At 37.5% G+C, this 27,017-nt stretch overlaps 1 pseudogene; it reads right to left on the reverse strand.

Moving 5' to 3' along the window:
* Window positions 1–11,183: 11,183 nt before the first annotated feature.
* Window positions 11,184–19,813, reverse strand: LOC122491033 (annotated as a pseudogene).
* Window positions 19,814–27,017: the final 7,204 nt, after the last annotated feature.

The raw sequence follows: 27,017 nt of genomic DNA on the forward strand, positions 1-27,017 counted from the left end.
TTAAATTGTTTTCTTATATATAATGAAATCCCTCTCCTTAAAATTCACCTTCATTACTTTGTGTGTTTTACCTCCTATAACTAGATGTTTCCCTCAATAGGTCCCCTACTTTTATACTTTTAGAATTTAAAATATCGTCCTTGTAATGAAGAAAACACCTTGAAATAACCCGTGTGCACCATCTCAGAAAATGTCAGTCCAAACTAGCCACTGTCACTGAGAACCAGAGACAACATCTTGGAGGATGTCCCACTTTCCATCCCCTGAGTCTATAATTCTCATTTATTTCATTACCACAACCCTCATCTCCATCTTAGTGACCGTCCTTATCCAATGCTTAATGGTAACGAAGACTAAGGCAATGCTATGATCCTTCTCTCTGGGACATAATACGTATTTTTAAACCAGAGCACTGAACTAGAATGTCACATCAGCTCTGCCCTTCTAACTCCCATTTGTCCTCCAAGACTCAGATCAAGTGTCCATCTATCCTGTAAATACTCTCTGATTCCTACAGATGGAAGTTATTTCCTTCTCTTCTGTGATCCTCTTTTATATGGATTTGTGCCCTAGCAGTCAATACAAACCCCTCGCTGATAGGCCATTGTGTCCGTTTCTGTCTTTTCCACCAGTCTCTAAGGTCCATGAATGCAAAGGTAGTATCTTATGCTCACTTGCACCGTTAATGTTTGCTGCACACAGAAAGGTTGAAAGTTGAAGCCCTGTCTCTAAGTATCTTTATATGTAACCCCCAAGCATATTAGTGATAGTAACTATTACTTATAGTTCATAGCCAAGTCATGGCTGAGCATGATCCTAAACAGACAATTGTCCCTGTGCATTGGAGGCTATGATAAGCTAAAGCAAATAATTATTTCTAAAACACATTTGAAAAGGCAAAAAAAGAAAAGAAATAACTAGAATGAACCAGTAAATATATAGACCCAAAAGTAAGAATAAGACCAATATAGACAGATTTTGTTTCAACCTGGAAGTTACCCCCCATCCCCCAGAAGCACTGTCCAAGTATGGAAAGATCTATCAAGTAGGATGACCCTGTGTTCCAATCACTGCTTGAACATTTAGTACCTGTGTGAACTTGAGCAATTACACTTAACATCCCTATGTCTCAATTTCTTCATCTGTAAAATGACAATAACCACTTCACATAGCTGTTTTAAAGATTAAATGAGATACTGTCTATGCAATGACAAGCACAGTGCCTGGTTGCTATAGACTAAATGCTTAAATCTTCCCCAAAATTCATATGTTGAAATCCCAATACCCAATGTGATGGTATTTGGAAGTAAAGCTTTTGGGAGATGATTAGATCATAAGGGTGGATCTCTCATGAATTGAATTAGTGCCTTTATAAAAGAGACCTCAAGAACGCTCTCACCCCTTATGCCACATGAGGATAGAAGAATGTGGCTGTCTATGAACTAGGAAGTAATCTTCTACCAATCAATCAATCTGCTGGTGCCTTGATCTTGGACTTCCCAACCTCCAGAACTATGAGAAATAAATGCCTGTTGTTTAAGCACCCCAGTCTATGGTACTTCTGTTATAGTAGTCCAAATTGACTAAGATACTGGCTCTTAGTGGATGTTCAATAAATGGTAACCATGGATGTTTCATCAGTGATAAACCATAAGTAGGCTCCAGTTTTTCAAGGAGAATAGATAAAAACTTTGTCATCAGAACTGCTAGAAATATTTCGTTTTTATGAGGTAGTTTTGTCCTTAGCTGTATCAGAACTATTACTAGGGCATGGCACCAAATTTTCTTTTTTATGTAGCACATGGAAGATTTTGTTTTCAGGAATCTCCTTAGAATTCAAAGGTTCAACCATAAGTCAATGATAAAATCTTTAGGTCTTATGCATTCACAAGTTAGAATTATAGTCTAGAGTAACATCCCATCTGGCTACTCATTTCACTAAGATTAACCAGTATCTTCTAGTCACTGGAGGAGATGTACCATGTTGGACACTGCTCTAAGAAGCCCACTATCTAGTTGAAGGAAAAAGAAAATGTACTAGTCTCACATTAAGTGCCTCAAAGTGTCTGTACCTGCCCTCCATGATTTTGTCTACCCAGAATACAACTTTCCTGCTTCTACTCTAAACTATGTGCTTCCAGTGGGAGCTGCTATCATTACAGATTTCACCTTTATGCCAGTTAGATTTTTTGTATAGCATCTCAAAACTCAGAGGCTTAAAGCAACAACCATTTATGTAGCTCATAATTTTGTGGGTTGGCAGTTTGGTCTGGACTCATCTAATGGTTGTTCTGGTCTCAATTGGTCATAATGATGGTACTCATGACTCACATTCAGCATCTCTGCACCTTGTGGTTAGCTGGTTGTCAGAGTAATAGGGATGACTGGGCCATATATCTCTCATTATCATGGAGGCTAGCCTAGACTTGTTCACATGCAAGTGGCAGGTCTCTGAGAGAGAAGGGAAATATGCATGGCATCTTGACACCTAGGCTTGGAATGGACACAGCATCACTTCTGCTGCATTATGCTGACACCAAAGCAAGGTACAAAGCCAGCCAAGATTTAATGGATGGGTTAATAGACTCCATCCCTTTATGGAAGGAGCTACAAAGTCACAGGGACAAGTGAAAGGTCATGACTACTTCTACAATCAACCACAACCTTCCTAGCTAAATTGGAGAGCATATGCCCAGGCTGAACCAATCATAATACCTCCCTTTCCCACTCCCAGCCTCATTTTCTTGGCCCAGGGATGGACATCTGATAACTGTCTTATTAATCAGATATTGTATGCAGGACTTTTACCTTTGGGGTCAGACAGCCCAAGTAAAGTTTGTCTCTTATGGGAAAAATAAGACACTAGAGCTATCAGCAGTGTGTTTGCCTATCCCACAAAGCCCACCTTTGATGTGGAAGAATCCCATCATCAAATGGAGGGAATTAACTCAACATTTACAGAGCAGCAGAGGCCAAAGTTAATTCAAATATGCCAATCTTCTGGTTGGATTCCTTGAGACCCACAAACCCCTGCTTTTTCCATGATTACATTGCCTTCTATTTAGTTGTCATTCTGAGCCAAACTAGGTTCTGCCAACATGAGGCAGTATCTCAGAGGAGGCAAAAGCCATGTCCAACTGAGGGAAGACAAGGCCAGTCAAATGGGAAAGGAGTTAAGTGAGCCAGGGAGGTACAGATTTTGGACAGGTAGAGGTTCCTGGCAGAAAATTTCAGTACAGGGAATAACAATAGTAAATAGATAGAGATGAGTAAATGATAACCATGTCTTAAGCACGTGAACTAATTTGCTGAGGATTTTAGAGGAAGAAGAGAAAAAAAGACTGGAAAAGCAGTTGGATCAGGTTAAGACTCTGGAGGGTCTTACTGCTATAATAAGGAATTTAAACTTTTGAGCAGGGAATGTTATAGTCAAAGAAGAGTTTGGGGAAGATCAATCCAGAGTCAGCTGGTATGATGGATTTAAAGGACAGAAATAAAATACGGAGATAAAGCCTGGGACAAAGAGGCCTTGAACTAGGACTACAGAAGCGGGTATGGAACAAGAACATGCAAGAAGGAAACAACGTCCAGGACCAGGACTTGGAAACAAATGGAATGTATTGACCCTGGATGATGAGATGAACAGCAGGAGAAGCTTACTAAAGGCTAGAAAGACAAGTGTTTAATTGGAGACAAGGGATATTTATGATGGCAGAAAAATTTACATGAGGCATTCAGCAGGTGCTTGGGGTCAGACAGGTGTTTTGTGAGTTCTCAGTTACCAAATACCAGTGGAGGGCCTTCTGTGTGTTCTAGTGTGGAGGGTCCCAGGACCAGCACCATGCATATAAATGTCTCAAGGACTTGGATTCTAAGGAGAATTGTTGAAACACCAGAAACAAAAGAGGTCTACAGGAAGGTGTCCCTTCTATCCTCACAAGCTGGCAAGACATATGGGGAGGGGAACGGTTTTATTTCTACTAAGTGACTAAAAAAGTGAGTGAGGGCAAATCAGTCTTAAGAGTAGACTCTAGGTCCCCTACCCACAAACCCGGGCCCTCTCCCCTGGCCTGCATCTCCCTTTCCTTTTGCTTCCACCTTGCAATTAATTTGTGGCTACTGTTTTCCACACAATAGGAAAAAATTCAACATGTGTATTTGTCAAGTCAGGAGCCATATTCAAAATCACTATCAGAACACAGTTACAAAACTCTTTAATACCTCCAACCAGACCAATGGTAGCAGTGTGAAGGAAATCCTTTGGCGGGAATAGAAGAACATGATTCACTAAGATTTAAAGCCGAGCCCTGCCTCTTAGCAAGATTTATGTCAGCACTCCCAACTTGGAGAAGGAGCAGATTCCTGGAGCAACTGGATGCCAACTGAGAGATGTCTGCATGGGAGAGGCTGGGAGGCAGGTGGGGGGTACCAAAAGCCACACTGGCCAGGCAGAAATGGAATTCTTGGCTTTAATGTTCCTTTTGCCTGCCTATTTTCATCTTTATAGAACAGCCCCTTCCCTGTCCTTCCCAATTCCCCATTTTCTTTTCTTTTTTCCTTTCTTTAAATGCAGTCTAATCCCGAGTATGAACTGATGTAGTTTGTGTGTTAGGGGGAAAAAAATCTCTCTCTTTTTCTGCCTTTTTTTTTTCTTCTTCTTCCCCTGGCCCAGTTCATTATTTTTCTTTCTTGTCACTCAGTGTGATAGGTTGAACAGAAGTGCACAGATGAGCACTGAAAACGGTGTCACAAGGCCTTAATCTAGTCTTTAATGCCTGACTTCAGAGATGTCATTTATCTTCTAACTGCAGCAGGCATCCACCAACTTTATCTCTAATAATATATTGATGGATTAAAAGGGTCGGGCAGGAGACCGGGCTGGAAAAATTGCTTATTGACATCAAAATACAGTGCCCTCAACCTGATAAACATGGAGGGCTCGTGTATCTCCCAGAATAGTTGGCGTAGCTATAATTTTTTTTTCTAACATGTTTCCCCCAGGTTCATGGGGTGGTCCAGTAAAATAAACAAATACTAAACATTATTTCTATGCTGACATGGCCAGGGAACACACAAGATATTTTAGGAACACATTTTTAATGTCAGATTTATAAATATACCCCCCTTATTTATGACACCTTATAGCATATACTATGACAACTTGAAACAGGCACCTATAGTCTTGGCAGCATTCAAATATTCTTCATGCAGTTTGCTGGAGCAAAAGCTCCCGCTAGTACCTGATTATGCTTTTGGACGGCCAGTAACGTAAGGCTATTTCAGCAGAGAGATGAGGCTAGTAATCTCAGAATGTAAATGAAGAGAGCCTTTGGAAAGGTTTCCTTTGTTTATTGTTCTCTTCATTTCATTGTTTGGTTGGCAGCTACATGTTTCAAATCAGGGTCCCCTTCCCACCCACCCCCATAGGCTATGCCTATGCAAGTGAATTTTAGAATAAACCAAAAAATAATTGTAACCTGCTAACTCCCACTTAGTGGGTAGTTCCTAAACAGGCTCTTTTCAAAATTACCTGTTGTTGGACTGAATTACGTCTAATTTTTTTTTTTTTGACCTTAGAAATTAGTTTGCATGTAAAGATACTCTCCTGGGAATGTGTTGCTTTTTAATTTCATAAGTAGCAATGTTGTTGACTTTCACCTGATTTTCAAACGAAAGTGACTTCTTCAGTTCAACTTCCTTTGTCTGGAAAACAAGCTCTAAAAATACCTTCTAAGAGGAGGGAAGTGACCTTATTTTAGTATTTTTTTTATTACTTCATAATATCTTTTTCAAAGTACAAAGGCAATGTCATATAGGTTGTCTGGCAGATGTGCTTTTAAAGGAGATTTGCAGAAATGACACAGTATTCCAGCATTTTATAAATTTTGTAGGAAATTTTTTTATGTTTATGCTCCTGCTGATATGACAAGAGCACCTTATTTGGGATTGCCTGAGCCAGGATCCTGGATGTCAGTGTCTGAACCTAGAGGTCCTACAGAGGAAATTCTCCACAGCCCAAGAAGACCTGTGGCCAAGCTAACTGTTGTCTACTTGCTCCAGCTATACAAGGTACTGATCCTCTCTTGTAGCAGTTTCCCCAACTATAAAAGGGAAAGAACAATAGCATTTATTTCATGGAGTTGTATTAAATGTGTTCATATATACAAAGTTGTTACAGTAGTGTCTGATACATGGTGAACATTCCATAAATCTCACCTATTACTGTTATCTTCCTCTTTAAAATTACTAGGTTTGTAATGACATCTCTTTCCTAGAGAAGGATGACCTGAGATATGGCCAGGAAAGGAAGGTATCCACTAAGAGTAAATGTTATGGAAGAGCATCAACAGTGAGGGGGGGTGGAGGTTCTGAGGCCAAGAAGGATACTAAAATGAAACAACACAAAAGCTGGCAAAAATCCTAATTGTGTCTTTATCTATATGGTGGCAAAATTCTGATCACAAGATGAGAAGAGAAGATGAGCATTAATATGTACATTTTCAAAACAAAGCATCAGTGTCCCTTGACCACTTCTATCGATTTCCTGGCCAAAGAGGGTAATATATGAGGGTGGGAGTGACTGGCGTTGTTGCATACAACCCGATACTAAAATGATGGTCTTTAAATTCACAGGTCCTGGAAGAGTTTGAGAAGAAAAACTGAATTTGGAAAGTAGAATGGAGCCCATCCCAAAATGACCTGTCAGTCTTCCTTGAATGCTCTGGAATAGACCCTGTATCTAAGAAATGTCTTCTATATTGAGAGCACTGCAATTAGCATGAGTCGTTTGGCTACATGGACAGAATTCAAAGTGCAGAATATAAAAGCTAAGAATCCAAAACTAATCACTTAAAGACTCCTCTACACAGAAACATTCAAAGGAAGATTAAGGATCAATGTGACTGGAGTACACAAGCTGAATCGGGAGTAAAAATAATAATACACACAATTTACAGGGCACTGACCGTATACCAGGATCAGGTCCAGGTCTGTCCTACTCCAAAGACATGCTCTCAATTCTAACATTTACATTCCAAACCACATTCAGGCTCTGACTGCAGGAAGCAAGGGCAAGACCGATTCCCAAGGTTCTGAGCTAGTGGGTTTTACTGGCAAGGAAGGAGGAAACTCTAAGTTTCATGTGCCTATGATTTGGCCTGATACACATGAAGATGATCCCTGAGCAGATGGTCCCCAACCTTAGGAACTCTAGAGATTTACTCCTTCCTCCTCTGTCTTCAGTTGTCTTCTGGGGATAAAGAAATCATCAATTCTTAGTGCTGTCATCAAATGGAGTCAACCGAAGGTAAGACAATAGAGGGCCCATGACCCAGAAACCCTATTAAAATATTAAAGGGTCCATCCAGACTCCCATGATTCACTGTATTCACAGAAGACAGATTTCCTCCTTACAACTTCTGTTTAAATTTCTCTTCTTGATATTTCTAAGTTCAACAATCACACTCTTGTCCAACAAATTAATCTGTATGACTTGCTTTATAATCAGTGAAAATCAAACAACAAAGAGAAGAGAAATAGAAGTCCCAGCTCATTCCAATGTGGGTTTTGTTCTCATTGTCCAAAAAGAAGCCAACCTTGTGAGTTATGGGCCAGGTGCCAAGTGTTTCTACATCAATTTCACGTCTAACCTCACCACAACTCTGTAAAATAGGTATTATGAGGAAACAGACTCAAAAAGGGTGGGTGACTTGTCCAAGGTCATGCAACAAATAAACAGCAACATCAAGATTCAAACCCAAGCCTCTCTGTTCATCAAGTCTGACAGTCCTAGCCACTTGTCATTTGGCATGGTATTGCAACATTTTGGATGTGTATCTATACTTGGGGATGTAATAAAACCATAGCAGAGAACACATCATCTTTCTTAATCTCTGTTTATAGAAAGAGGCACAAAGAATATGGGGGCAATATCAAGGTAGTATCAAGGTTCAAGGGTAACTCTATGCGTTTGCTTATGACCTCTTTTAAAACTTAGTTCTCATTCCAGAATTTTCCTTGAATATACAATGTTTCTTTCTCTTAAATTCACATATACTGCCCAGGGACTCCTGATGATGCTAAAATTTTATTGTGATATCCAGATGGTCCTGTCACCATTTTCAGATGCTTCCAAGGACTCAGCTCTCCCTGTAACTAGAGGTGCCACTTTCTTTTGCGTGCTCAGCGGTGTCACTGATGATAGCTCAATTATCAGAGGGTATAAATCACTCTGGAAAAATCGATCTCTTCCTACCTGATTGCACAAGTGTCCCCTTCATTGAAGCACAAAGCACATGTGAGGGCTGGTCATGAGGAGCATCAGGATAGTGGCCGCAGCTGCAAAGGAAGATTCAGTCAGTGCAGAAAGAGGGTGGTGACGGGGTATCTGGATACAGAGAAGGAAGTTGGCAACAAATGCTGGATGGACTAAAGCAGATTCACTTTTAGTATAAAGTATCACATCAAACACCAAGAAGCTGTATGTCAAATGTCATACAGCCTAATGAGGCTAAAAGGTCAGTGCTGAGATTAACAGCGCAAACAAAATGAATAAAAAATAGTAAAGACCAGGGGTACATGGGTGGCTCAGTCTGTTAATCATCTGGGTATTCACCCAAATAAAAAAACAAACAAGAAAATGAGTCTACTTACCCTAATGCAGTAGTAGTAAAACTACTCATCAAAGAAAGAAACTAAAGATTCTGGAGAGGAACAGAAATGCAAAGCATAGCTGTAAGTTCTCCAGAACACTCTCTGGGGCCCCTTACCCTCTGTAGGAGAGCAGCTGGTGGTGACTCATCATGTTTCCACACTCAGCTTCTGTCCTGGGAGGTCTATCCCACAGTCTCTTGCCACTATAATCTCCTCATCCAGTGACCTTCCCTCTCAGGTGCCAACTGGCAAAATATTTAATCAAGACTACTCTCCACAATGTCTACTTGATCCAAGTGAATCTCACCCACCAAATAGCAGAGAGGGCTGCTGGCTCCTTTCTGGAGTCCCCGTGCTGTTCCACCCTCCCATCTTTCTCAGGTTTCCTCACCTGCTGCTCACATAGACACAGAGGCACACCACCAAGTCTGCTACCCAACTGGGGAATGAGATGCCAATGAGATGTTTGGTGCTTCCCCCTAACACTTGGGTTTTGGGGGCAGAGGAGACCTCTCCAGCACAATGATGGCTTATCATGGTTCCCATGATTTCTTCTTCTCCTTCATGTTCTGATTATATAGTTAAGCTCCTGGGTGTTTGTGTAGATAGAAGATCCAGTGAGGCTATCCTTGATAAGCCCCAGTTACTAGGAGGTTCTCTAGAATGTGAGTTACTTGATGTCTCCTTTCCCTCAGTTTTTTACCCTTTAGTGGTCATTTCAGAGGAAGCACAAATCCCAGTGAACACCCTGTTACACACACAATTACTTTGCACTATAAAACTTAGTAGGGGCGCCTGGGTGGCGCAGTCGGTTAGGCGTCCGACTTCAGCCAGGTCACGATCTCGCGGTCCATGAGTTCGAGCCCCGCGTCGGGCTCTGGGTTGATGGCTCAGAGCCTGGAGCCTGTTTCCGATTCTGTGTCTCCCTCTCTCTCTGCCCCTCCCCCGTTCATGCTCTGTCTCTCTCTGTCCCAAAAATAAATAAACGTTGAAAAAAAAAAATTAAAAAAAAAAAAAAACAACTTAGTAAAAACATGCATGCAACTTTTTAAAAATGTGAACAGGAATACATATTTAAGTAAATTACTAAAACTGCTAAAATGAGAGACTATAAGAAATAAATATATATGAAAGAGAAATTAAGAGACATGGAAAATAGACTGAGGAAGTACAATTGATAAGAGCATGAGAAGGAAAAGGTGGTAGGGTAAAGGAGTTGGAGTCGAAGGAAGATAATAGAAAAGAAAATGGCTAAGAACTTTTTGCAGAATTAATTAAAGAGAAGACTCTTCTGATTTGGGTACCAAAATGAAGGGATGCTTGGGTGGCTCAGTCAGTTAAGCATCTGACTCTTGATTTCAGCTCAGGTCATGATCTCACCTTTAGTGACTTCGAGCCCTGAGCCAGTTGTCAGCATGGAGTCTGCTTGGGATTCTCTCTCTCTTCCTCCCTCTTTGCCCCTTCCCGCCAATAAATAAACTTTTCAAGTACCAAAATGAAAACCAAACATGGTAAATTAAAATATATCCATGCCAAGCACATCTTAGTGAAACTGTAGATAATCTGGAACTAAAAGAGTATCTTAAAGCAACCAAAAAGAAAAGTTAAATTATGTATAAAGAAATAGTTCTATGTCTTAATAGCAACTGCTCATTAGCAACAATAGAGGCCAATCAAGTACTATCTTCAGTGTGCTAAAAGTAAGTAACTATTAACTTAAAATTCTTTGCCAAGCAACACTATTACATAAAGGCAAAAAATATATTTTCAAACAAATAAAGTGAGAGAATTTACCATTCCTAGTTTCTTGCTACAAGAATCACTAAAGAATATTCCTAAATAAAGATGTACTGACAAAAACAAAAGATATATGCTCAAAGCCACCCTGACAAAAATAATAAAAATATGTATGTATAAGGTTCTTAACTGAAATATTATTTGGAAGAGAAAAGACCAGAAACAACCCAAATGCCTATCAATAGAAACTGGTTGAATTAACTATGGGGTACTATGCGGTCAAAAAGGGAATAGGGAATATCTTAATATACTATTATGAAGAAATATTCAAGATATATTATTAAGTAAAAAAAAAGCAAGATGAGAAGTATTTACAGTGACTTCTGTTTATTTAAGAAGAGGGATATAAATATGTATTTGCTGATATTAAAAATCATAAATCATTTAAAAAATTGTTACCTATAGAAGAGGGAAGAGCATTGGTTAGAGGATAAGGATAGACCCTGGACTCCTTTGAATATGACCTGTTTTGTAGATTTAATCTTAGAACCATGTAAATATTTTACATAATTATAAGACAAAATTAAATAAAGCAATCCCCAAGAATCATAACTTTTCAGCATAACAACTTAAAGGAGTTATTCCATATAACTTTACAATATAGTAATTTGACTATATATCCCTAAAGGGATATAACCTAACAACAAAAATGAGGGAAAAATATATGGTCTTTAGTAAACATGTTGCTAGTAATAATGTCAATGTTGTTTTATTTTTATTTTGAAATGGATCAGTTATTTAATTAGGTCCTTTGTAAGAAATTTAGAACACTCCCATTTGTGCGGATGAACTCCACCTGTGAGAGAAAACAGAGTGGAGGTACCCCTGAAGCTGAGGAACAGCTTTGATTTTTGGTAGCATTTACAAGTCCACAGCTTTCTGATCAATCTTGCTCTGCTCTATAATCTCATATTTCTCTTTCTCCATGTCAAAGACTTCACCTTCCTGGTGGCTGGGTTCATATAGCTTCTTCTTCTTGAAGTAAGCATCAATGAGATGTCTTGGGATTTTCATGTTGCTTATAACAGTTTTGGTGGAGGTGGCAATCACAAGTTTCTGGTGTGTTCTATGCAAAGAACTTGATTGAGGGCCAGAGATGCAGTCACAAGTGGCAAGCCACTGCTCAGCTGTTTCAGGAAAACTACCCTCTTATTTCTGTGGTGCCCAGTGAGGATGACCAAAATGGTCCCAGGAGTGATGGTAGCTCACAGTTTTCTCACATGCTGATTGAAAGGTTTTTTGCCATGGCTCAACAGCTTTCGAGGCACATTTTCAGTAGGATAATACCTAGGCATTTTACAAAGTTTAACCAGTCAGGTACCAGCATTCTTGTCACCACCATCTGGTTTTGTGATAGTAGCAAGAAACTTCTCCTACTTTTTGTATTCAACCCTAGATTTAGCTGCTGAATACTTCCTCTGGTACACTGCCCTTCTGGAATACATAGTCATTTGGGAACATCTGCCACTTCCTCTAACTAGGACAGGGTTTCGGCTGCAGTGGGGCTTCCCCTTCTTTGGCATTTTAGCCTTAAGGTTACCCTTCTTAACTCTGCCACCAGCATCAGCCTTCTTGGCTTCAGGTTCTTCTCCTTAGTATCTGGTTCTCAGCTTTTTCACCCACCATCTTACAAGATGGGGAAGACTCGATATTGTTAATATGAGACAGTTATATAGTATTATAAGATAAATAAAATGAGTGCTTATTCCACTATGGTTAAAAACTAAGGCTTTCAAGGGCAACTGGATGACTCAGTCAGTTAAGTATCCGACTCTTGATCTTGTCTCAGGCTATTATCTCATGGTTCATGAGATTGAGCCCCATGTAGGGCTCTGCATGGGATTCTCTCTCTCCCTCTCTCTGCCCCTCCCCTGCTCATGTTCTTTCTTTCTCTCTCAAAATGAATAAACTTTAAAAAAAAAAGACTAAAAAAAAAAAAACAAACAAACTAAGGCTTTCAGTATTGTTCAAAGAAAACACAAATGTAAGATGAAATAAAAACTCTGTAGGCTTAAAAGTTCCAAATTTGAATAAGAAAGATGCATATGAACTTAGAGTATATTCCATCTTTAAAAGTAACTCTAGCATTGAAAGGGCCTCAGAATAATGATGAGTAGCAATGAACACCACTAGCACTCAGATTATGTTTTCTAAAGGTCATTTCCCACTTGAAGGAACCAAGTCTCCTTCAAGAAATTGTTGATTCTAGGTCTGGGGCAGAATATGTCCAAGATGAGTTAAAGTATTTTGTCAACCAGTCAGCAAGGAAACTATCTCAATTTATCAGGATTATGCCAAAGAATCTCAGGAGCCAAACAAAAAGACTCCCACTGGCCAAAATTGGGACAAGTTGAGCATGCAGATAATAACTCCAATAGGTTAAATGTATCAAATATGTTTATTCACATGTGATTTTTATTCATAATAAAACTAAAACCAAACAACAAAACTCTACAACTCAAACTCCTTGGAGGATGCTAAGGAGTCAACTGATTTTGAATCAGTCAACTGATTTTGAAGAAAAAAAAAAAAGAAGAAAGAAAAAAGAAAACATTTAAGCAAGTTTTCTGCATAACCTGTACCTCTGGGTAACACAATGGTCGACAGTGGGAAGTGTCTTTTTATAGACATTCCAGCTAAAGAACAAAGAGGAAATGATAGAATTAACCTATCAAGTTTTGCAACCTCTCATGAACCAATGGATCTGAAATATAGTCATCTAAACCACTAACCAGAAATTATGTGCCTCCTGATCAAAGAACATACCACAACCTATAAAGTAATCTTTCTAAAAATAACCATTTTTTTAAGTAGCCTGAATTTGAACAAGCCTCTAGATTTAAACACTAGTTTGCAGGAAAATCAGAGATCTGAGGATGGGAAACTGTGGGATAAAGGACCCCTTTCTTCAACGGAAAAATATATCCTGTCCTATCATAAAAACAACAACTAAGTTTTAGGTGGTAGAAAAACAGGCCCTACTTCACTTCCACATGTTTAGCTACTTCTTTATGTTTTGATTCCATGTTTGAGTGATGAAGTTATCTGAGGTTGGGAATCAAAGAGAAAATAGCAAAGATTTCTATTTGCTAATGGTATTTCTTTTTTTTTTCTTTTCTTTTCAAAAAAAATTTTTTTAACGTTTATTTATTTTTGAAACAGAGAAGACAGAGCATGAAGGGGGGAGGGTCAGAGAGAGGGAGACACAGAATCTGAAACAGTCTCCAGACTCTGAGCTGTCAGCACAGAGCCTGACGCGGGGCTCGAACTCACAGGCCGCGAGATCATGACCTGATCTGAAGTTGGCCACTCAACCAACTGAGCCACCCAGGCGCCCCTTGCTAATGGTATTTCACTATGGTGATAGTAAGAGAGACATTCATTCATCAAACATTTATTTTTTTTTCTTTCTTTTTTTTTTTAATTTTTTTTTAACGTTTATTTATTTTTGAGACAGAGAGAGACAGAGCATGAATGGGGGAGGGTCAGAGAGAGAGGGAGACACAGAATCTGAAACAGGCTCCAGGCTCTGAGCTGTCAGCACAGAGCCCGATGCGGGGCTTGAACTCACAAACCACGAGATCGTGACCTGAGCCGAAGTCGGACGCTTAACCGACTGAGCCACCCAGGCGCCCCTCATCAAACATTTATTGAAAGCATATTATGCACCTGGCACCAGGCTTCCTAACATGGTGATACCAGTCCCCGTCCTCCCTGGTGGGGACGATGGGCAAGGAACCACACAGGTACAGCACAGAAAGGTTACCAAAGTGCTATGTGCAGACCACTGGAGGTAAAAGAGTAGATTTTTGGCAGTACAAGGATGATTACTTTGTACTTTAAATTTTCATAAATGCCCTTTTACTTAAGATATTTAGTTATGCATTTATTTTACTATGTGAAAAAATGCACAGCTAGCACCTTTCATGGATAATACTCTGTGTGATAAAGCTAAAGAGGGTATTTAAATTCAAAACAAAAGTGTGCCATTAAAAAAAAATTTTTTTTAATGTTTACTTTTTGAGAGAGAGAAAGACAGAGCATGAGCAGGGGCGGGGCAGAGAGACAGGAAGACACAGAATCTGAAGCAGGCTCCAGGCTTGTGCTGAGCTGTCAGCACAGAGTCCAAGGTGGGGCTCAAACTCATGAGAGGTGGGTGAGATCATGACCTGAGCCAAAGTCAGAAGCTCAACCGACTGAGCCACCCAGGTGCCCCAAAAGTGTGCCAATTCAAAGAAAAATAGTAGTAGAGGTATTAGGCATTTGGGGAAAAAATATTGTGATGGTACTACTCAAATCACTGAAGTTTGGGAAATAAGGTAGATCAATGTGGGTAAATCAAAACAGATGCCATTTTACATAGGTCGGATGGAACTGGCCAGGGGGATTCAAAGGGTTTCAAGAAAAAAGGAGACTTAAGGATGAGAAGTTGTGCTGAAAAATAGTACATTTATTAGGACCTCTCATGTAGAATGGTTGAATCTTAGGTTTAGGTGGAACCTTAGGAATCATCTGTTATATTGTTTTAACTAATTTTAAAAAAGTACTTCTTTATAGTGTGACATTCCATGAGTGCATTAGTTAATCTAAACCCTTGGTAGTGAGTTTATGACTGAAGTGGTCTTCAAAAAAAAAAAAAAAAAAAAAAAAAAAGATTGCTGGGGACCTCAAAGAGCTTTTGTTTGTGCGGGTTTACATCTATTGGTATTTACCATGTTGGAAATAAAAACTCAGAAATTTTTTAAATACTTATTAAAGCATTAAAATAATAAATCCATTATAACATAAATAACATATTTCTAAAAAGAAAAAAAAACAAGAATATGGGGAATCTATAGATTGAAAGACTTAGAAGGTAAATTTTACCTCAAAAAAATAAAATCATCAGGGCACCTGCGTGGCTTAGTTCAGCACCTGACTTTGGCTCAGGTCAGGATCTCGTGGTTCATGGGTTCAAGCCCCCCATCGGGCTCTGTGCTGACAGTTCAAGAGCCTGGAGCCTGCTTCAGATTCTGTGTATCCCTCTCTCTCTGCCCCTCCCCCACTCATGCCCCCCCAAATATAAACATTAAAAAATTTTTTAAATAAAAATCCTGAGAAAGAAAATTTAAAAACAAATAAACCAATAGCAATTCATGAACCTTATTTAGATTCAAGTTAAACACTATAAAAAGAATTATATGACAATTAAAAAATATAATCACTGCCTACACAGCTGATATCAAATTCTTTTTACATGTTTAGATGAGATCATGGTTTTGTATAGCTGTATTCAAAATGGCTTTTTATCTTTTTAGAGAGACATAATGAAACAGCACAAGTAAAATAATATGGGATTTGTTTCAAAAAAATCTGATTGGGAGCAGAAGTATAGATGACACTATGCATTAAATATGAATGGTGAGTACATCAGGTTCATTATTCTATTCCCTCTACATTTGTAATTTAAAAAAAATTTTCATCATATGGGCGCCTGGGTGGCTCAGTTGGTTAAGTGTCCAACTCTTGATTTCAGCTCAGGTCATGATCTCATGGTTTATGGGTTCGAGCCCCACGTTGGGCTCTGTGCCGATAGTGCAAAGCCTGCTTTGGATTCTCTCTCTTCCTCTCTGCCCCTCCCCTGCTCACTCACACATGTGCACACACACATTCTCTATCTCAAATAAACTTAAAAAAAAAAAAACTTTTATTGTGAAAAATATTAAGTTTAATGTAGATCGTCAGATGCTTCACTTCCTTGCCACTTTCTATCAAATGAAGAAGTGTCTATATTGCTTGCTTTGATAATCTAACAGGTGATGAGAGGCAAAGATTTTATTGACAATTCCCCTGTTGCACAAACTATAAAATTGCATCTGGGGGAAAATTATCTTGAAGCTCCAGCTGGGAATGGACATATATAAGTACTCTACCAACAGAAACCTGAACACTACTTCCTTCTATTCATTGTTCTGGGAGGATGAACAACCTAGAACCATGAGCAGTTCTTGAACAATGGCCAAAAAGGAACATTCAGAGGCCATGACAGCCAAAGTAATAACTCACTGCATTATATCCTTTTCTATTAAATCTAGTAGACATTCTCTTCCTATGAGGGAAAAAAAAATTACTTCGTATTTTTTATTGCTTTTCTCAATTAGTCATATAATATTGAAAACTTTATCAAGAATGGCAAATGGAAGTCACCGCACAGCCAAGTAAGAACTTAAGCATTGTGGATCGGAATGGGGGCTTTCCCATCACACTGGCAGGGTTTGTATTTCCTCTAACATAATGTATCTACTACATGGTATCTACCTTATAGGGTTGAGGGATTATAATTTGTATACCTAATAGGTATACCTTATAATTTGCGGGGATTAAATTAGTTAATATCTGTAAAGCTCTTAGAAAACGGTACTTGGGGGGCACCTGGGTGGCTCAGTCAGTTAAGCGTCCGACTTTGGCTCAGGTCATGATCTCGCGGTCCATGAGTTCGAGCCCCGCATCGGGCTCTGTGCTGACAGCTCAGAGCCTGGAGCCTGTTTCAGATTCTGTGTCTCCCTCTCTCTGGCCCTCCCCCGTTCATGCTCTGTCTCTCTCTCTCTCAAAAATAAATAAACGTTATTTTAAAAAAAAATTTTTTTAAAAAAAGAAGAAGAAAACGGTACTTGGAACACAGCATGTATTCAATATAGATTTTTTTTAAATACATAAAACATCCAGATGACTATTTGGTTTAGGGTCTAAATACAGGTGTCCCTTAAACAACATGGTTTTGAACTTGTGGATCCACTTATATGTGGCTTATTTGCAGTAAATACAGTACAGTACTGTGTATGTATTTTCCCATGATTTTCTTAACAATTTCTTTTCTCTAGCTTATTTTAAGAATACAGTATGTAATATGTATACAAAATATGTGTTAATCAACTGTTCATGTTATTGGTAAGGCTTCCAGTCAACAGTAGGCTGTCACTGATTAAGTGGAGGGAGTCAAAATTTTATGTGGATTTTTGACTACATGGGAGATCAGTGCCCCTAACCCTCATGTTATTCAAGGGTCAACTGTAATGGAATATTTTGCATTCTAGCCTAGAGGTTCTTGACTGTGGGAGATTTTCCCCCTAGCGGACATCTGGCCATGTCTGAAGGTTTTGTTTTGTTTTGTTTAGGACTAAGGAGAGTAGTGCTGCTGTCATCTTGGGAGTAGAGCCCAAGGATACTAGTAAACATCCTACAATGCACAGGACAACTCCCCTCCCCCAAACAATTATCCAGAACAAAATGTCAATAGTGCCAAAGTTGAGAAATCTCATTCTATGCCCATTCACCTTAGGAAAACAAATTCTGGAGAAGTTAAGTAAATGTCTTTTCATGTCAGTTTTACATTAATTGCTTTGATGATTTCTCTATCACTGGAAACATAAATCAGGCATTTGTAACAGATCCATTTTACATAAACACTGGAACATATAGTAAATATCTTATCCATATTAGCATATTTTATTCTTAAAAACAGAATAAAAATATGGTGCAGAAGAATGGTTAAGGAGATTAGTTCCACAGTCAATTTGGATTCAATTTAAACACACTGAATCTCAGCTCTGCTATTTACTAGCTATGCAACCTTAAACTAGTTATTTAGCTGAGACTTGGGTCTCTACTTGTTAAACAGGATGAAATAATAGTTTCTAACTTGTAGAGTTATTATGAGTATTAAATGAAATAATCCATGCAAACCACTCAATACTATGTCTAGCAAGAAGTAAATGCTCAAAAAAAAAATATTATCAACATAGAACTTTAAATGCTGGTTAAGAAAAAACAGATCCTTGGCTTGTAAAAAAAAAATTGTATATACTCAATACTACTGAATCATACACTTAGAAATGATTAAGATTATGCATTTTATATTATGTATTTTCTAACACAATTTAAAAAGAAATAATTTGTATTGCCCCATAGAAAGTCCCATACTATTGTGTAACAATAAGGAAAACTGTATAATGGTATAGAAGATCCTTGGCAAATAATATATCAGTAAACACATACTGTCCTGCTATGGACCAGATTATGAAACCCCCCATTCATATGTTGAAGCCCTAACCCTCAATGTGACTTCACTTGGAGACAGGGCCTGTGCAGAGGTGACAAAGGTTAAATGAAGTTATAAGGGTGGGCCCTAATCCAGTAGAGCTAGTGCCATTATAAGAAGAGGTAGGGACACTAGAGCTCTCTCCCTTTGTCATGTTAGGACACAGTGAGGAGATCTCCATCTGCAAGCCAGGAAGAAAGCCCTTATTAGGAACCAAATTGACCAGCACCTTGATCTTGGACTTCCCAGACTCAAGAACAATGAAAAATAAATTTCTGTTGTTTAAGCTACCAGCCTGTGGTATTTTATTAAAGCAGCCCAAGTAGGCTAAGACAATTCCTAGTAAATGTAATCCATGGGAGAGAAACTTCAACAGAAAATCTGGATGATATTTGGTGCGGTCAGAAAGGGCATGGTGAGATTTTGAGAGAAGAGTGAGTGAAAAAGAAACCAGAGAAAGAAACCAAGATAGGGCGTTTAAGCAGAGATTAAGGACAGATGAAAACTACTGAAGGGAAAATATTAAATTCAAAGGGGAGAAATAGATGAGAAAAATGTTGTGACGAAATATGAACAAAGAATGGTTTTGAGAAAAGTAACTCCTTCCCCTGCCCAGATATTATACAGCATGGAAAATTTAGAGGGGGAGAAAGTTACCACAACAGTAAAAGGAAGACAAAAGTGGGAAAGCAGTAGATATAAAGGAGGGAAAGGAGAAAGATAAATGCTATACTGAATGGAAAAACCACACTTTTTAATTATTGGAAATGCTTCCACTGTGGCTGGAAGCCTTCCAAATAGAAGATCACTTACTTATGATTCTCTGGGGGCTTTTTTATTATTGTTTAATTTTCTATTTATTGATTATTACCATATCTTCATGGGTAAGTTTGAAAATCCACCATCTGGCCAAACCCTGATTGACCAGTAAGGCATTTACCAATTCAACTCAACTTCACACCATTTTTTCAACTCCCTTTGCAGCTGGCTTAAAACACACACACACACACACACACACACACACACACACACACACACACAGGGTAAGAAGTAAAAATCTTGATTTCTGAATCTGTAATGACAGAATCAAAGGATATTATTTAGAGCTGACAAATCAATAGAAATATAAGCACATATGGCGGTACAAAGGTAAACTAAACAGGGAGGAAAAGAGGGAAAGGAAGAGGGAAGGGGCTAATTTTACCCTTCTGATATCAAGAAATAGTACAGCTTATTAACAGGTGCACTGAAAATGCTCAGGTGAGCTGAGACAGTGACCACCCCCATCTCAGCGGCAGAGCTGGAGGCAGAGGAAGATCCCCACCACACAAGAGTCCTTTAGAGGTGTCTCATCCATTAATCCAAAGGTGTCACACAACACCATCTTCTAGGTATACCATGATGTGAACTAGGTGGAGAAGCACTGAATTATGGAAATAAAGATATTGTATAAGGTTATAAAGATAACTTTATAGGATAAAACCACATTTTTTCTATATATTAAAAGAACTAACCACACATACAGCAAAGCAAATAGAGTACTTAGTCAAAAATTTGATCCATATAAACAACATAACAAAATAATATGACAAAAAAAACACCAAAATCATCTATCATACTAATTAATGTAAATGAACTTCACTCACTTATTTTTTAAAAATCTTCAGATCAGATCACAAGACAAAACCTAACTCCAGGATCTGTCAGGAAGCACTCTTGAAACACCAATTCAAGGTTAAAAACAAAATAAGAGGTAAAGGTATACTAGGCAAATGCAAACAAAGAATACAAGACTTGATCTCATTATCAGACAAGATAGAAGTCAGGATGCAAAGCATTAAACATGGTAAAAGGGCATGTTCACAATGGGTTCAATTCCCAATGAAGATAAAATGTATTTAATATAGAGGTAGTTATAAATATTCAGAAATATACTAGAAGATAGGAGATTTTTAATTCAAGTTTCTCAATTTATGACATATTAAGAAAAAAAACCCAAAGATTATTAACATAATTAATAAAGCAGATATAAGCAGTCTGTATCAAACTCCGCACCTTGAAAGTCAAATACACCTTATTTTCAACTATTCATGGAATATCCTCTTATATGTGAATATATTTTCAGCCACAAAGAAAACCCCAAAAATGTCTAAAAAGTAGAAAATGTACAGAAAATATCCTCTGACCACTATGCAATAAACTAGAAATTGTTTTCTAAATCAGAAAAGAAAAAATTATTTCCATCTGAAAAATTTTAAACTCTGTCAACTCTCAAGTCAAAAAAGACATAACAGAAACACCTGGGTGGCTCAGTCAGTTGAGCCTCCAACTTTGGCTCAGGTCATTATCTCGTGGTTTGAGAGTTTAATCCCTACATCAGGCTCTGTGTGGACAGCTTAGAGCCTGGAGATTCTGTATCTCCCTCTCTGTCTGCCTCTCCCCCACTCATGCTCTGTCTCTCTCTCTCTCTCTCAAAAGTAAATAAACATTGAAAAAAAAATTTTTTAAAGAAATAACAGATCCAAATGGGAGAATTTTTAGAAAACAATGATAATGAAAACATTTTTTTTTTCAGAATCTACAGTAATTGGGTCAAACAGGGCTCCAAGGAGAACTGACAACACTGTATACTTTAATAAAAAGGATGAAAAATCAATAGATTAAGAATCTGACTCAAATTATGAGAAAAAGGAATAACAAAGCAAAGGAAAAAAGAAGCAGTTTAAGATTAAAAAAATTAATGTGTCTGGAAATAATAAAAAGAAATACTAATAAACACAAAAGCTGATTTTTGAAAGAAAGATGCTTTTTAAAATAATTAGATACATTGCTATCTGACCTATTCAAGATAAAAATTACAGTTGTAAAAATAAGAAGTCATAAAATGAAAATAATAGCAAAACAAAGGAAAATAGTACAGTAATCTTAGAGAATACTCAACCTTTTTATTTTATTTTATTTTTTTTATTTTTTATTTTTTTACATTTTTTTAACATTTATTTATTTATTTATTTATTTATTTATTTATTTTTCAAAGTTTATTTATTTTTGGGACAGAGAGAGACAGAGCATGAACGGGGGAGGGGCAGAGAGAGAGGGAGACACAGAATCGGAAACAGGCTCCAGGCTCTGAGCCATCAGCCCAGAGCCTGACGCGGGGCTCGAACTCGCAGACTGCGAGATCGTGACCTGGCTGAAGTCGGACGCTCAACCGACTGCGCCACCCAGGCGCCCCTTTTTTTTAATGTTTATTTATTATTTGAAAGAGCACAAGCTGGGGAGGAACAGAGAGACAGAGGAACAGAGGGTCCAAAGCAGGCTCTGCACCAACAGCAGTGAGCCTGATGCAGGTCCTGAACTCATAACCTGCAAGATCATGATCTAAGCTGAAGTCAGATGCTCAACCAACTAAGCCACTAAGGTGCCCCAAGAATACTCAACCTTTTGAAAATGAATTTAAAAATCTGGCTGGATTAAAGGACTAATTTTTAGGAAAATATAATTTACCAAAATAAACCCAGTAAGAGAAAATCTAAATTAACTGATCTCTATAGAAGAGAACGTAAAAGCTGTCAAAATGCTATCTACCCAATCCTCACACACCCAACACACACAGCAAAGTACCAGGTCCATAAGCTTCCAGGGAAACTCAGACAAACTTAAAAAAAGAAATCCATTCCAATACCAGAGAAGTTATTTTAAGTCACAGAAAAGTTCTAATTATCTTTTTAAATGTTTATTTATTTCTTTTGAGAGAGAAATAGCATGAGCAGGGGAGCAGCAGAGAGAGAGAGAGAAAATCCAAAGCAGTCTCCGTGATTTCAGCACAGAGCCCAACGCAGGGCTCAGTTCCATGAACTGTGAGATCATGACCTGAGCCAAAATCAAAAGTCAGATGCTTCACCAACTGAGCCCCCCCAGGTGCCCCAATTCCAAATATTTTTTTTTTATAATGTGAGCATGACAATATCAAACCTATCAATGATTTCCCACACACAAAACAAATGATCTATCAATCTCACTTATGAATATTAATGGCAAGAAATCTTCAGTACAATCTTAATAGGACATTAAAAGAATAATACTTGGATGCCCAGTTTTATTTAAGAAATGCAAGGATAGTTCAGCATAGGAAATCCACTAATAAAATTGATTATATTAATATAGTAATAATGGATTCATAATTCATTCTAATAGTTCTATAGAGAAAATACATATTCAATAAAATTTAAATACTTTACTTAAAAATTTCAAAACTAAAATGTGTAGATGACATGGTAAAATGTATCTATTTCAGCCTAAAACAAAGTACCTGGGTCCTGCCAGCCAGAGATTTTAACGTGCATGATTAAATGTGCAGTCAAGATTGAAAGCCACAGCACTAAAGTCATTCTCTTTACACTCAGAAACAAAGTCACAGATGCCCTCTGTAAGCACCTTTATTTAAAATTATTCTTGAGGTACAATTGTGTAATACACTGTACTGAAGGTCAATGCAGTTATATAGGAAAGAATTATAAAATTTGGAAAGAAATTAAACACATTATTTTTAGATTATATGGTATTTGGGGGGAAAAAATCCAAGAATTGTGTTTAGGTTAAAACATTACTGCAAACAAGAAAATTCTTTAAGACAGAAATATTAAACAGCCATCTATAGCTTTTACAGAACACAGCAGCCAGTCACAAGCTACAATGAAAGAAAATGCTAATAGCTACAAAAATGTAAATGTCTAGCAATAGGCTTACACAAAAAAGTACAAGATCCATATGAAGAGAACTTGAAAATAAAGAATACAAAAAAAAAACTTGAACAAATTGAAAGACCTATTTTTTGATAGCAATGTTCAACGTCGTAAAGATATTCTCTCTAATGTCATTAATAAACTTAATATCATATCAATAAATACAACATTATTTTTTAAATAGGCCAGTTGGTTCTAAAATTCATATGGAAAAGTAATTAAGATTAGCCAGGAAAATATGAACAAAAAGAGCAGTGGAAGGTGTGCTAACCTTATCAAAACATATAATAAAGCCTTGAAAATTAAACTATATAATGCATGCATAAACAGAGTAACCAATGGAACTGAAGAGAGACTCCAGAAAAAGACCCAAGTACACACAGAAATTTATTATTAATAAAGGTGGCATTTCAGTGGGGCAAAAGGTGAATTATTCAAAAAATGGTATTTGACTAACCGGATAGTCATCTGGAAAAAAAAATGTTTTATCTATACCCTACATTGAATATAATGATTAATTCCAAATGTATCTAAGATTTAAATGTAAAAAAAAATTATACCATAAAGGTACTAGAAGAAAATACAGGAGAATTTATTATTTTGAAGGATGACTTTCAAAGACTCAAAATCCAGAAGCCAAAAACAGAGGGAGAGATAAAAATTTACTCCACAAAATAAAAAGAAACTTCTACAGAGAAAAAAAAATCATAAAACCAAAAGACAAAGGACAAATGGGAAAGATATCTTACCAAAATAGTTATAATAAAGAGCTAAACTATTAATACATGTACTCCTGGGAATCAGTGGGAAAAAAAAAAAAAACATTAACATAGAATGGGCAAAGGATAAGAACAGAAAGTCCCCAGAAAAGAAAGTCAAATGACTTAACTATATGAAAAAAGAAAGCTTAATTCTACTCCTAAGAAATATACAAATGAAAACTACTAGAGAATTCTGACCTAGAGGAAAAGAAATTTTAGAAGAGGAAGATATAAAGATATACAGACTTGGAAAGATTATAAAGGTAAATGTGTGTTCTTTTGAAAGTTTAAATATTGCTATTCCATAAATTTTTACTTTTGTATCTAATTGTTCTTCCTTTTCTTGCATAGAAGTTTCCCTTTGGGGCAGTTTTGAGCCAACCATGAAAAGAAAGAAGGATAAAAGAAGAGAGAGGAGAGTCTTAATATACTGTCTAACAATTGGAAAATAAATTGGAAAATAAAAGAAGGAAATACGTATGTACCTAGCTGGGATGCAGCGGTATGGTTCATGATTGCAGAAAATATATCAGTATGAAAGAATGATATTGTCTGGAGCTAAAATGTCAGTGAACCACAGAAGAAAGATGCTGAGCTGGCCTCAGGGAGAGGTAGGAAGTCCAAGGCCACACTGCTGCCAAGAAAGGGCATTGGTAGTCTGGGACAGTTTGGGACAGGAAAAATTCAAGTTGCTTCAGAGAGCAAAAGGGACTGGCAGGCAGAATATTAGGTGTCATTGCACCTCTAAAGTCAGGGTCAAATCCTCAAAGGGTATCTCCATTAACAATAACAATATAAAATTACCTAAAATGCATATTACATTGCTTTAATAAAAGTCACCATGTGAATAAATATGCATTCTACATTAGAAAGAAAAGAGAAAAATCTCACCAGTCAAAACAAATCACAGTTAGATTTTAATTGCATTGCCTCACACCATGCTGACAGGGAAAAGGCAGAACGTTCCTGTCAAATTATGCCAGGAACTGCCTGATTTCTGTCATAAAAGACAGATTATTTTTAAAACGTGCAACTCAATTATTCAAAGTTCAAAATATCTACTATAGTACTCAATAAATGTTGGTTGACAATCATCATGTTCTGTGTTTCAGATTTGGGATTTAGAGCTATTTTAAAATAAACCTTCTAATGTATAGGATTTTTGTTTCATTGTGATCTTTTCCTTCTATAATTTTAATTTAATCATGGTCTCTTGATTTTAAGATGGGGTTATTTTGTAGGTTTTTTCAAGCTCCATTAACAGCTTAGAATATTGCACTTTTATTTATCTGATTCAGTATTTCCTATATACATCCTCAATTCAGAAGGCTGACAAAGTCTCCAAAGATATACCACAGATCATTTAACCAGGATTTTAAATGAAAATAAAGGTGGTTTTAGCAGTATACAATAATTACAGATCTACATTTATCCTACAATATGTTAATGGGCAACTGATTAAGTTTCAGATGTCCTAGGAGTACTCAGTATTATTTATATATGCATCTGCATGAATTACAACTTCAGCTATTCCTCATTTCCAACATAATGTTCCTCTATGTGTGGTTCTTATAAGTGAAGCACACTTGGCCATTTCATATTATATATATCTTCTAGATTTATCTCTTGTCACTCTACAATTAGGTTGCAGTAAAATTGGTATTATATTTGCAGTGTCTAAATGATGCCACATACTTTAACTGAACCAGAGATATAAATTACTCTGAACCAGCTGAAAACAGAGTCTGGCAGAGGAAAAGGGAAGGACGGGATTATCTTTGAAACTCCTCACATGCTATCTCTGACCTTTCCTTTGTCAACATTTTGAAGGTACTTTCTCTGATTCCTCAAAGATAACTAGCTCCATGAAGACAGGGCTGGTGATCTCAGGCAGATCAGAGTAATAAAGAGAAACATTTGAAATATACTCAAAGGAAATCATATTTAAGCATGAATAATTTTCTGGATTATATAATATTAAGATAGTTTCATGTAGTAAACACCTTCTTGTGATGTCCATGGTATTTGAGCTGCATAAGTATTATCTCCAACCCTTGCCATACTGAGAGACAGACAACTGACATATGGGGAAACAGACTCAGGGCTAGAGAATTTCCCCCAGGGTCACTGCTGTAAGGGGTGGAAAAGATGGAAATCCAGACATTTCCTCCTCCAAAGCCTGGGGTGTTACACCCAAACCATGTTGTATGAATATGGAAGGCTAAACTATATTGAGTTCAAAATCTGGGGAGACATTATTTCTTTGAAACAGCTATGATATTCTTTACCTACCATCACCCCTCACAGGACCACCAGCAGACTAGTTTCCCCTCTACCTAACTTATAAATAGTGGCCTTGGGAGAAAGCCAGGCATGTAAGACTGGCATATCTGCATTAAATGAAGTCTCCATCTTTAGACAAAGTAGTTACCCGTCAGAGCCTCATTTGCAAAGTGTGGATAAAAACAAAGTGGGGAGATTAAATGAAATCATATTTGTGGACCACAGTCTGTCTTCAATAATGATTTCCAATGTTCCCTCATTTCTACAATAGTTGTTTACTGGTTTATTGGGCTCTAGTTTATCTTCTGTCTCTAGTCTCCATTCATCTTACATCATCATGCAATTAGGTTCTGGAATGGAAAAAGCCGCTGACCAGGGGTTGTTGGAGTGATACCTTTACAGAGTTCTGTGACATGCCACTTCACTTCTCTATGCACCAGGTACAGAAACTGCTTTGCAGCAAATGAATTCAAAAAGCTACCCTGGGCCACTTCCAGCAATCAAGAAACCTAGGGAACCAGGGAAGAAGCAGGAAGGCAGTGGCAGGAAGTAGGAAGTGATGATGCAGAAAGATGTAGCTTCCTCTACCATTAAGAACTGTCTAGGTTGCAAGAGGCAGAAAATCCAAACCAACTGAAAAAACACTAACAAAACAGGAATGAATTGGCTCATTAAATAAAATAGCGGCTCAAAGGATATTTT

Source organism: Prionailurus bengalensis, chromosome C2 (assembly GCF_016509475.1).
Source record: "Prionailurus bengalensis isolate Pbe53 chromosome C2, Fcat_Pben_1.1_paternal_pri, whole genome shotgun sequence".
Classification (NCBI taxonomy): domain Eukaryota; kingdom Metazoa; phylum Chordata; class Mammalia; order Carnivora; family Felidae; genus Prionailurus; species Prionailurus bengalensis.